The sequence below is a fragment of the Triticum dicoccoides genome, chromosome 5B (genome assembly GCF_002162155.2).
Source record: "Triticum dicoccoides isolate Atlit2015 ecotype Zavitan chromosome 5B, WEW_v2.0, whole genome shotgun sequence".
NCBI lineage: Eukaryota > Viridiplantae > Streptophyta > Magnoliopsida > Poales > Poaceae > Triticum > Triticum dicoccoides.
In genome coordinates this window covers 593042166-593049226 of record NC_041389.1, presented here as the reverse complement: position 1 = coordinate 593049226, position 7061 = coordinate 593042166, and positions in this window count along the sequence as shown.

The window sequence follows — 7061 nt, the reverse complement described above, 5'->3', positions numbered from 1 at the left end:
CCCTCCTCCCGATCCAATCTGGATCGAGGAGAAACCCCCCACTCTCTCATCTCTCATGCCCCCCGATCTGGATCGGGGCTCAACCCCGACCACGCCCTGCCGAAGTCGTCGTTGCAGCCCGTGGATCTCGTGGCCCGTCGCCAAGCTTCATCGCCGGATCTGTCGCCTCCTCGTCTCCTCCTCACGCTGCCTCGACCATGCCTCCTCGCTGGACGTCATCGCCAGCCTGCTTCCCCTCCAATGCCGTCGTCCCCGTCACCCTCCTCGCGCTTCGTTGCCCCGACCCCTACTCCGTGCAGTGAGGCCCGGCCTCTCCCTCATCTCTGTCTCCCTCGGTGCGCCACCACGTGCACACACGCACGCGCTCGGCTGCGCTCACCCGCGCCCGACGCCGCGCCCCGGCTCCTCTGTTGCTGCGCCTCTGGCTGTGCCCACTGCCGCCCCGTCGCTGCACACCCTGGCCACCGTCCGCGCCCGGACGTGTCCCCGCACCGCGGTCGCTGCGTTCGGCTCGTGCGCCGTGCACCCCTGGAGCATCCATGCCACGCACCACACCGCGCCTCTTCTCTTCCCCAGCGCTCTTTGCTACGAGCTGCGGCTGCTGCCGCCGGCAGCTCGTCCCGACAGCGCCCTACTCCCACTTCAACCGCCCCACCACTGATGCCGCCGGCCGCGCACACCCCGTGGCCTCTGCCGCCGCGCCCGGTGGCCTTGCCCCGCTGCGCCAAATCGGGCGCTCAAACCGCGTCCGTAGCCCGTCGCCCGCGCGCCCATTAGCCTCCCCAATAGCCACTGACTATGAGGGCCCATGCCCCTGGAAAAGAAGTAAAAAAACCAAAAAAATAATTAATTAATTAATTAAATTAATTAATTAATTAATTAACTTGATTAACTCTGATTAACTAACCTAATCACTTAGCTAAGCTAATTAACACTGATTAGTTAAGTACGCTAATGACAAATGGGACCCAATGGTCAGTTTGACTAGTCAACAGTTAGAGTTGACTGCTGACATCACATATACGTCATGCTAACGTCATCCCATACTATTCTGGATAATGTTGGAATTAAATGAATAATTAAAACCAGAAAATTATTAAAACTTTAGAAAATCATATAAAATAAACCGTAGCTCGGATGAAAATACTTTCTACATGAAAGTTGCTCAGAACGACGAGACGAATTCAGATACGCAACCCGTTCATCCGCCACATATCCCTAGCATAGGAAACTCGCAACTTTCCCCCTCCGGTTCATCTGTCCGAAAATGCGAATCACCGGGGGTACTTTCCCGGATGTTTTCCCCCTTCACCGATATCACCTACTACCGCGTTAGGGCACACTGAACATCGCGTATTGCCTTGTTACACTTTGTGATGCTTTGTTTTGATCTATTATTTATTGTGTTCCCTCTTCGTTACTTCTTTCCGGTAGACCAAGAGACTGCTGGCGACCCCTAATTCGACTACGGAGTTGATGCCCCTCCTTCTTGCCAGAGCAACCAGGCAAGCCCCCCCCCCCTTGATCATCAGATATCGCCTATTCTTCTCTATACTGCTTGCATTAGAGTAGTGTAGCATGTTACTGTTCGGTTACTCCTATTCTGTTGCATAGACTGTCATTGTTGCTACAGTCGTTGATACCTTACCCGCAATCCTAAATGCTTAGTATAGGATGCTAGTTTATCATCATTGGCCCTACATTCTTGTCAGTCTGCCTTGCTATACTATTGGGCCGTGATCACTCGGGAGGTGATCACGAGTATATACTATACATATATACATACTACAGATGGTGACTAAAGTCGGGTCGGCTCGAGGAGTACCCGCGAGTGATTCACGGATTGGGGGCTGAAAGGACCTTTGTCTCGACGGCCCTCTGTGTGGATCTTTGTGGTGGAGCGACAGGGCAGGTTGAGACCACCTAGGCGAGAGGTGGGCCTGGCCCTTGTCGGCGTTCGCGGTTGCTTCATAATAACACGCTTAACAAGATCTTGGTATTTGATCTGAGTCTGGCCACTGGCCTATACGCACTAACCAACTACGCGGGAAAGATATGGGCACTCGACGTTGTGGTATCAGCCGAAGCCTTCTAGACGTCAGCGACTGAGCGACGCGCGCCGGATTGGAACGTAAGCCTGCTCTTGTATTAAGGGGGCTAGTTCTGCTTTCGGCCGCCCACGCAACATGCAGGTGTGCAATGGGTGATGGGCCCAGACCCCTGCGCCATAGGAGTTAGACCGGTGTGCTGACCTCTCTATTAGGCCTAGGTGGGGTTGCGACGTGTTGATCTTCCGAGGCCGGGCATGACCCAGGAAAGTGTGTCCGGCCAAATGGGATCGAGCGTGTTGGGTTATGTGGTGCACCCCTGCAGGGAAGTTTATCTATTCGAATAGTCGTGTCCCTCGGTAAAAGGACAACCCGGAGTTGTACCTTGACCTTATGACAACTAGAACCGGATACTTAATAAAACACACCCAGATAAGTTCCACAGACAACCCGGTGATCGCTTTTCCCCAGGGCGATGAGGGGAGGATCGCCGGGTAGGATTATGCTATGCGATGCTACTTGGAGGACTTCAATCTACTCTCTTCTACATGCTGCAAGATGGAGGTGGCCAAAAGCGTAGTCTTCGACAGGATTAGCTATCCCCCTCTTATTCTGGCATTCTGCAGTTCAGTCCACCGATATGGCCCTTTACACATATACCCATGCATATGTAGTGTAGTTCCTTGCTTGCGAGTACTTTGGATGAGTACTCACGGTTGCTTTTCTCCCTCTTTTCCCCTTTCCCTTCTACTTGGTTGTCGCAACCAGATGCTGGAGCCCTGGAGCCAGACACCACCATCGACGATGATTCCTACTACACTGGAGGTGCCTACTACTACGTGCAGGCCGCTGACGACGACCAGGAGTAGTTTAGGAGGATCCCAGGCAGGAGGCCTGTGCCTCTTTCGATCTGTATCCCTGTTTGTGCTAGCCATCTTATGGCAACTTGTTTAACTTATGTCTGTACTCAATAGTGTTGCTTCCGCTGACTCTTCTATGATCGAGCACTTGTATTCAAGCCCTCGAGACCCCTGGCTTGTATTATGATGCTTGTATGACTTATTTTACTTTTAGAGTTGTGTTGTGATATCTTCCCATGAGTCCCTGATCTTGATCGTACACATTTGCGTGCATGATTAGTGTACGATTGAATCGGGGGCGTCACATTCAGCCGCGCACAATGGATCCCCCTCCTCAGAATATCCCGTCCCAACACGTGCCGACGCCCCCGGGTCATTACTCCAACCCTTTGGATAACATAGTCGTAGCCCCTTCACGACTGGCGGCCCTCCTAGACGACGATGAGTCCCACGCAGCGGTGGAGACATGGCGGGCTAGAGAGCTCCTTCAAACAGCCTTGACTCAGCAGCAGGCTTATTCATACAGCCGCGAAAGGATTCATTCTACTCCCCGCCCGAGCCGGAGTTATAGCAGGCATATGGATGAACCGGCCGTGTCCAGCAGTGCACGGAATCGTAATCCGCCTTGCGGCCATAACCCGGCAGGTGGCGGTGGTGATGCCCAGGATGTGGTGGATCGTGCTAGGGCACGTCGAGAGGCCGAGTTAGCGGCACAACACGAAGCTCGCCAACTTACTCCGGTTCGTGCAACAACTTCGGTGGAACCAGGGGTTACCTCCAGTTCGTTGGGGGTGTCGTGTCTCGTCCCGACGCTGCACAACGTACGGCTGCCCAAGGATTTCAATGGCCCACGTAAAGTGCTGAATTACACTGCCAATTTATACCACGAGTCATGGGTTGAAAGTTTTGAGATGGCGATGGAGATGCTGGATGTGGATGATGCAGCGTTGCTAAATACTCCACCATGATGTTGGAAGGAATGGCACGCACTTGGTTGAAAAACTTACCAGCTAACTCTATTGGGTCATGGACCGAGTTAAGGGCCCGGTTTATTCATAATTTCAAAGACATGTGCAAGCAGCCCATGTCAATTGTGGACTTGGCTGCCTGTGTCCAGGAGGAAGGAGAATCAACAACCCATTGGGTGCGCCGGGTTTCGGAAATTTTGCATTCATCAGACCGCATCAATGCTGATACATCAGTTTTAACGTTGGAAGGCAATTGTCGGTTTATGCCTCTGAAGTTGAAGTTGGGACGGCTCAAACGCCACTGCAATGACATGGGGACTCTTATGGCAGCCTTGCTGAAGTATGTCGACTCTGATAGTACCAAGGACCCTGAATCTGATGGTGACAAGACAGGAAAGGGAAAGAAGGGCGGCAGCACCAAAGGGCAGCAGCATAACCCGGCGGGTCATGGAAACCGTGGTAAGCGTAAGGCAGATAACAGTTTAGATTTTCTGGATAATACCAATGCGCATGGTAATGGTCAGCGTCGTAAGGGTAAACCGCCCCCGCGTGGAGGAGAACCAAGTCCCAATCCGGAGCGCGTGTCTTACCTATTGAACCAACCCTTCCCAAAGCACGGATCGCGGGACAAGCCGGCCACGCACCTCTTGAAGGATTGTTATATTATGCGGGAGTTCAAAAATTCAGATTTTTTTCCGGAATGATCATGGACCGGCCGGCGGTTCAGGCCCCAGATCTCATGGGCCGGGTTATGGTGGAAACAATTCCGGTTCAGGATTTCACGGTAATCAAAGCGGACATGGCAATCAAGGCAATCAAGGCAACCAAGGTGGTTATAATCACCAGGGGAATCAACAGCAACAGCAGTAGTCGGGTTACCAGAGCAACCTGAAGCAGTTGAACAATGGGCAGTACCATGTCTTCACCACTAGCCTGTTTAAGCACGATTAGAAGCTTCATAAAAGGGCACTGAACTCCGTTGAACCGGCGGTGCCCCGTTACTTGCACTGGTCTGAACATCCCTTTGTGTGGAGTCGAGAGGATCATCCACCTCGGGTTGATAATCCGGGTCATCTGGCATTGGTGGTGGCACCACAAGTTGGAGGTTATAAGTTCACCAAGGTACTTATGGATGGAGGGAGTAGTATCAATATCCTTTATTATGAAACCTTCCGTCGCATGGGGTTAACAGATAAAAATCTTAAACCGTCCAACACCGTTTTCCATGGTGTGGTGCCTGGTAACGGCGTATCCAGTGGGTAAGATAGCTCTGGAGGTTGCTTTTGGTGATGAGCATGATTCAAGATCAGAGACATTGACTTTTGAAGTGGTGAAAATCAAGAGCCCGTATCATTCCCTGTTTGGACGGCCGGCTTATGCCAAGTTCATGGCAAGGCCCTGTTATGTCTATCTGCAGCTCAAGATGCCAGGTCACAAGGGAACCATCACAGTACATGGAAGCCGTAAGATCGCTTTGGAATGAGAAGAAGGTGATGCGGCTTATGCTGAGTCAGTTTGTGCAACAGAAGAGTTGAAGTTCTACAAGGACAATGTTGATTCGGCAGATATGACTTCATTGAATAAACCAACTACAGAGCATGATCTGGCCTTGAAGTTTAAACCGGCTGATGAGACTAATCTTGTTGATTTTGTTCCTGGCGATTCATCCAAGCAGTTTAGCATCGGGGCTAACTTGGATCCGAAATAGGAAATCGCGCTCATCGATTTCATCCGTGAGAATCGGGTCATCTTTGCGTGGAAGCCTTCTGACATGCCAGGTGTACCGAGGGAATTCGCTGAGCACACACTTAATGTTGATCCCAAGTTTAAACCAGTCAAGCAGTTTCTTCGCCAGTTCAATGAAGAAAGACGCAAGGCTATTGGTGAGGAGGTAGCCAGGCTCTTGGCGGCTGGGTTTATCATTGAAGTGTTTCATCCTGAGTGGTTGGCTAATCTGGTGCTGGTACTCAAGAAGAACGGCACTTGGCATATGTGTGTGGACTACATAGATTTGAACTAGGCTTGTCCAGCAAATCCTTTTGCCCTCCCTCGTATTGATCAAATCATTGATGCTACGGCGGGTTGCGAGCGTTTGAGTTTTCTGGATGCTTATTCCGGTTACCATCAGATCAAAATGGCAGTTAAGGACCAGGAGAAGACAACTTTCATAACTCCCTTTGGAGCCTTCTGCTATGTATCTATGCCTTTTGGGCTCAAGAGTGCCCAGGCGACTTATCAGCAATGTGTGCAGAATTGTCTTCATAATGAGATCGGTCGCAATGTTCATGCTTATGTGGTTGATATTGTGGCGAAATCCAGAAAGGAGGAGACATTGATTGATGACTTAAAGGAGACCTTTGATAACCTCCGGGTTTATAAAATGATGCTTAATCCGGCCAAGTGTGTCTTTGGTGTACCGGTAGGCAAGCTCTTGGGCTTTCTGGTGTCTAACAGGGGCATTGAAGCTAATTCGGAGAAAATCAAGGCTATAACTTGTTTGGCTAAACCAAAGTGTATCAATGATGTTCAACGCCTGGCAGGCCGGATTGCCGCCTTGAGCCGGTTTATCAGTCGCCTTGGTGAGAAGGCCATTCCTTTATATCAGATGCTGACGAAGACGGATGACTTCGTCTAGAGTGACGCCGCCAATGAAGCATTTGATCACTTAAAGCGGCAGCTGGCTAATCCGTCGGTCCTTGCTGCTCCTGTTGATAAAGAGCCATTGTTGTTATATGTGGCTGCTAACGCCCGGGCTATTAGCGTGGCTATTGTGGTGGAGCGCAAGGAGGCCGGAAAAGAGTATCCGGTTCAACGGTCGGTTTATTATATCAGTGAGGTACTTATTGAGTCCAAGCAAAGGTACCTGCATTGGCAGAAGCTGGTGTATGGAGTTTCTATGGCGAGCCGGAAGCTTAAGCAATATTTCTAGGGTCATCCCATCACTGTGGTCAGCTCTGCTCATTTGGGGGATATAATCCAGAACAGGAAGCGACTGTCTGGATTGCCAAGTGGGCTATTGAGCTTGGGCCTCATGGCTTAAAGTATGTGCCCCGGACGGCGATCAAATCTCAGGCACTTGTGGATTTGATCAATGACTGGACAGAATTACAGGCGCCAGAAGAGAAGCCAGATCATACTTATTGGACTATTCATATTGATGGGTCCAGTCAATTGGAGGGCTCGGG